Here is a 6,364-nt window from a genome sequence, read left to right as displayed (position 1 = left end):
TTTTCTCATATAGGTGTGAGTTTACTTACCAGAGTTTGAGCATGACAGACACCTCGGGACCATCCAGGAAGGATCACTCATTCAGGAGTTGTTTGAGGAGATTTTTCATTTTTTTTATTTTTGAGTCTGTTTTCTTTTTATGTCGTCTTTTACCTTCTAGTTTTGTACATTAATGTCGAGTCTTTTAGGTGATGTTAGAGTTTGTCATAGTCTAATTAAGTTTGCCGAGTCTTTTGTTATTGTATTTCTTATTTTGTATTTGAAAATGTGTTACAAGTCAAAAATCCAAAATAAAAGGCTTTGCGTTTTATATTTCTGTTAGAAGTTTTCTTTAGAATATTAATTCTAGAAATAAAATAAAAAAATTTCTTTTGAGCTAGTTTTCCTTTAGGAAATTAATATCTATAACTCAAAATAAAAAATTGCTTTTATATTTCTTTTAGTATATTAAGACTAAAAATAAAAATTAAAAAACAAAAAAGATAGAATTTTCTTTTAGTACCTCTTTAAAAATTTTCTTTAAGATATTAATTCCAAAAATTCAAAAAGATTTTCTTTTGAGGTTCTTCTTTGGGAAATTAATGAAAAATTAATGAAAAAAATTCTTTTTATTTTCACTAGAACTTTAGGATATTGTACAAAGAAGAAAAAAAAACATACTTTATCTTTTGTTTATCTTTAAAGTTTCTTCCTTAGGTAATCAAGGACATTGTACATAAAAGAAAAAAAACATACTTTATCTTTTGTTTATCTTTAGAGTTTCTCCCTTAGGTAATCAAAAGCTAAAATCCAAAAATATTTTTTTTGTTCATTTCTCGTGTCGAAATCTTTCTTCAGGGATATCAAATAAAAATTCATAATATTTTTCTTCGGTTTATTCTTTAGATTTCCTTCCTAAAAAAAGAATCAAAAATATTTTTTTTTCTTGTAGGGTTTTTCCTTAATAATTTCTCATAGAGTATTTGTTTAAAAAAAAGATATATGCTCGTTTAAGCTTGAGTTTAGAATAGGTTATAGAATATTAAGTCTATAAAATTCAAAAAAGATTTGCTTCTTTTATTTCTCTTTTTTTCATAAGAATAGTCATTAAGGTAATAAAAAAAAACAAAAATGAGAACGTTAGTTTGTTTACTTTATTCCCGATCTTCCTAAACTACGCAAAGATCTAATTCATGCGACGTCATGATACGTAGGCAACCTACATAGGGTTCGATCGAATCATTTTTTTATTATTAAAAGAAAAAAAAAAGAAAAAAAGAGAGAAAAGGAAAAGAGAGGATGAAGTTGTGGGACGTGAGAAATGAGAGGAAAGAAAAGAGCAATAATTAGAAAAAAAAATAAAGAAAAAACGAGCAAGCCAGGAAGTGCTAGAAAAGAAAAGAAAAAAGAAGATTGAAATGAACAAATTGGGATGATGCCAACTGATCTTCGTACCCTCGAAGTCATTTTAGAACCGATAACTGTGGCTAGGTGCATTGCATATAAAGTGAGATTATCTTATGTTAAATGCCCTAACGCTAATGTGATGGCCTCATTTTGTTATATTCATAGTAGAATGGTGGTTGGTTTGTGGTTTTTAAAGTGGTAACTCCTCTCTACAACATAAAGTCAAAAGGCAATGGCAGACAACAACAGAACTGAGTTGGTTGATACCGATTCCCGAAAGCAGTTGGTTGAACAAGATACTGGGTTGGCTGATGAGGTAAGGATGTTAAGACAACACATGACGGACATGTATCAGGCTTGGATGATTGGGAAGGTACCACCCCGCCACCACCTAGCTTCCTAGATGCTACCCTTACCCGAACTCCGGTCATAGTACCAGATGATCCCCCATACTCTCCAAATCCACCCGCTTATCACAGCTTTCCCAACCACCCTAGTAGATCAATAACTCGTCCTCCAATTACCTTTCCCCAAAATTGCCCTCTTGTCATATCCACTATCCCCAACAATGAATAGCCACTCAAAGCTCATGATGCCCAATATTACCCCTTAGAGGTTGCCCACAAGGTTTTTGACTCATACAAGCAGAGCCCTCGGAATGAGCCTCATGCTGAAAATGAAAAGTTCACAGAAAAGAAGGGCGAGATGAAATATGCAGGAAGTTGAAAGGTATAGAACAGTCCTTAAGGAGCATGCAAGGGATGAGAAATTAGATTCATATGTTCCCTGATGTTCATCTGCCTGCGGGGTTTAAAGTGCCAAAGTTCAATTTGTATGAGGGGCGTGGAGATCCGGTAGCCTATCTGAGGGGTTATTGCAGGGAAATGAGAAGTGTTGGCGAGAAAGATGATTTGTTGATGGCGTATTTCAGTGAGAGCTTGAGTGGGGCAGCTTTGGAATGACATAATCGTCAAGATGTCGGTAAATGGCATACATTGGGCGACATGGCTCAAGATTTTGTTCGACACTTTCAATACAAATTAGACATTACCCTAGACCTCTCCTCCCTATCTAAGATGGAAAAGAAGCCGGAGGAAAGCTTTAGGGAGTTTGGGCTCAGATGGAGGGAGCAAGCTGCTCGAGTCAGTCCCCCGTATTGGTGAAGAAGAAATGGTTGAGCTTTACCTACAAGCCTAGGGGCCCACTTACTTCAGTCATTTGATTCCGACCTTGGGTAAACCTTTCAATGACGTGGTAAAAATGAGGGAGATAGTAGAAGAGGGAATCAAGTCAGGCAAAATCATGAGTTATTCGGCGTTGAAAGATACTACGGAAGACATTCAGAACATCTCAGTAAGTTTGGGTGGAAGAAAGAGAAATAGAAAAGATGATCCGCTGGGAATTCCTGCTCAATGCTTTCATCCTCGACATCGACCCCATGGATAACCTTATGCACTAGATGATCCTCCCCAATGCTACTTCTCCACAGAAACCCCAAAGTCGTACATCACTTTCCCAGTACCCTATCCACAAGGCACCACCATATGCTCCACACCTGCGAGGCCCGGATGGCCCGCACCACTTCCCTAAATGTCTTACCCACCCCCTCAAGCATATCAGCCACCTGCCCGCAAAAGGTTCCAACCGAGGCCAGAATACAAACTGAAAAGACAACAGAAAAAAGAAAAGGCTTTCACTCCTATTGGAGAATCATATGCCAGTTTGTTCCAAAGGTTGAGGCAATTGGACATGTTGAAGCCGATTCAGATAAAAATGCCAAACCCTCTGCCAAAGAAGTTTGATTTTTCTCAAAGATGCGCATATTGCTCCGATGCCCTGGGTCACAACACAGAAAAGTGTTGGCACCTGAAAAAAGCAATTCAGAAGCTTATTGATGTAGGTGACATTGTCGTGCAAAATCCAGATGCAGTAGACACTAGCCAAAGTCCATCGCTTGTTCATAATGAGACGCATATGGTGGTTATGATTTGTTTTGAAAAGGAATATGAGAATTCTTTTGAGATCATCGGAGGTCTAGGTGCTGCGAAGCTTTCAGCACTATCAGAGTTTGATCTTAAAAATGAGCCGGCAAAAGGGACCCAAATACAATTCGCTAAAGTCAATGTGATGGAGACTTGTGAAGGTCCTAGTAATGGTGATGCGAAACCCAGTGGCTAAGATGCCGTGCTTGGTAATTGGAAAGACACTCCATTCTTGGTTAGCCCGGGAAGGAGTTGTAGTGGTTTATTTTGTTGTCATTTCTGTTGCCCGGGTTATTTTTAGGGTTTAATCTGGATATTGTCTTGTGACTCAAACCCTTCTATCCTTTTATTTTGCCTAGTTTGTTTAGTCGTAGTAGCTCGTTTAATGTTGTCTGGTTTTGTTCCAGGGTTATACCCCAGTTTATTTTGCTTGTCTCATTATTCAAACCCTTTCACCGTCTGTCTAATGCAATTTCCTGTTTTCTGTTATTTCTGGTCATTTTTTTAGCTCTCTTCTCCTTTTATAGTTTTTTTCTCATGCTGGCTCTAGTGACATGACATGCACGCATAATTCTAGGCCTAGTTTTAAAGTTAGTTTAATCATGAAGCAATGAAACAATTTTGAAGATGATAGGGACATTTAAGGGAAATAAGTACATATTTGGACATTTTGAGATCATTTGAAGCCCGAACCATGTGAAACTGGGGCAGATAATTTGGGAAGTTAATAGGGTGACAAGAATTCGTTAAAGGAGAGTGCATCCCAAATGATTTGAAGCAAGCAATGTTGAGTTCAAATGCATCTCAAGTTACAAAATAAAGTCAAGGAAGTTTTCTCCGAATTGACGGAGGATATCCATTGTGAAAAGTGAATCACCCAACGAGGGTTTTGTACTTGACAAGGCGCTAAAGAAGAGTGGAAGGCATAACAGTAATATCAATGCCGAAGCCGCAAAAGAAATATTGTGCATGATCTTCAATTTTCATTTCAAGTTGCATGTGTTGTACTTGGCATTTTCAGGGATTGGGAGGCCCTCTTTCAGCTACCCAAACACTTATACCATTTGATACCCTTTTGAGCCTGTACTAATTTCTTTGACCTCCCCTCTTTTGGAATCGAGTTAGAGTCATATGAAAAAAAAAAAGTGGGAAGAATTCATGTCCCCATAGGTTTATTTTACAAAGTTCATTCCAAAAGGCAAATTCAAAAAAAGGAGATAAAAATAGAGATAAAGAAGAAGAAAAAAAAAGGAAAAAAAGGAAAAGAAAAGGTAAATAGTAACAAAAAGTAGTTTTGTGAACTACGTTTGACCTAATTCTTGTCACCAATAGATACGTAGCCAGCCTTATGGTTCGGTCATACCAAATAAAATATTTCACAATCCCACGAAGTCAAGAGTGGGGTGGTTGTTCTTAGAATCAAATTCTTTTGTTTTAGAAATTAGGGCAAAGTTTTGAAATGGATTCCAAAAGTTGGGAATAAATTAACCCTGTTATCTTAGTTGTTTTGAGACTTTATAATACCCTTTCTTTCTAACCCTGTCCAAAAGCCACATTACAGTCCAAAAAAGACCTCCTAGATAATCTTGAGAGTGCTGAGTTAGCCGTGCCAGGAGCGTATGATGTTTTTACTATGGTCAATGCCTAGTCATCTACAGAATTGGAGGAAAGAAGAAGAAAAGAAAAAATGAGAGAGTCTTATCGGTGAGAACCTTCACAGACACGATAAGGCGATGGTAAGTTGAGAGAAAGAACAAAATGAGAGAGGTTTGATGGTGAAAACCCTTCGAGAACTACAAGTCGAATAAGGATCGTGAATCAGATAGGAAAATCGGAGCATGGAAGCCCAGTTTCATGACTCAAAGGTACAACAAGAGTTGAACATTAGACTGGCTTGACAAATTAGGCCACGTAATCCAAAGGTGCATGTCAAGGTCATTAGAGTTGGAATCCACATCTGATAAGTTTCTACTTTGTAGTTTTCTTGTTAGGAATCATCTCTTTCCATTGTCCTTTACTTTGTTCCTTTATCTTGTTTACTTCCTCTTCCTGAGTCTGTTTGGTCAGAACAAATGAGAAATGACTTCAAAATTTACCACCAGCTTTCCAATTGCACAAAACGAGATTTGGCAAGCACATCAAAGTGGCATAAGTCAGGAAAGAACAGCATGCGCACCGAGTTGATAACAATCAATGTGCTTTGGGATTCATGTGAAATACAAAGGTTTGTTATATGTCAATTCATGAGCAATGCAACAGATAGAGGATGTTGGGTGAACGGATCAAAGGTATTTTTTGTGATAAGGTTAACAGAAAAAGTGGTTAACCAATGACAAGCAAGGTCTTCCAAGCGGAAATCAAAGTAATCATGGCAAGTGAAGGAGCAATAGACCTTAAGGCCAAGGCCAGTGGGTTAAGTCAGGAAAGAGCAGCATGTGCACTGAGTGGGTGGCAATTAACGTGCTTTGGGATTCATGTGAAACACAAAGGTTCAGTATATGTCAATGCATGAGCACAATGCAACATATAAATGGTATTGTGTTTGAACGGATCAGAGGTATTTTCCGTGATAAGGGTGATAGAGAAAGTGGCCAGTCAATAATCAGGCAAGGTCTTTCGAGTTGAAATCGAAGTTATCATGGGAAGTGAAGGAGAAATCGCCCTCAAAGTCAAGGCTGCAAACCAACCACCATGTTTAAACTCACAAGTTTTCTTTGATTGAAAAAGGGGCAGGAAATTTTGTTTGTTCCGGAGAAACCCTCCGCAAAGAAAGCAGGTGCCAAACAGGCTCGACAGTAAGTTTCTAGTTCCCTCCTAGATAACGGGATTTAGTAAGTTTTGAGAACCTCACAAGTGACAAGGTCTGACGAGAGTTTTACTTTTGGGAAGTATAATATAGCATTTAAGTTTTTCACTTTTGAGATGAGACTTGGTTTGAAATTTTTCACGATAAGGGAATTTAGCTTAGAACTTATTTTGATAACAAGAATTGGTTA

The sequence above is a fragment of the Nicotiana tabacum genome, chromosome 22, assembly GCF_000715075.1.
Source record: "Nicotiana tabacum cultivar K326 chromosome 22, ASM71507v2, whole genome shotgun sequence".
NCBI lineage: Eukaryota > Viridiplantae > Streptophyta > Magnoliopsida > Solanales > Solanaceae > Nicotiana > Nicotiana tabacum.
This window is presented reverse-complemented; position numbering follows the sequence as displayed.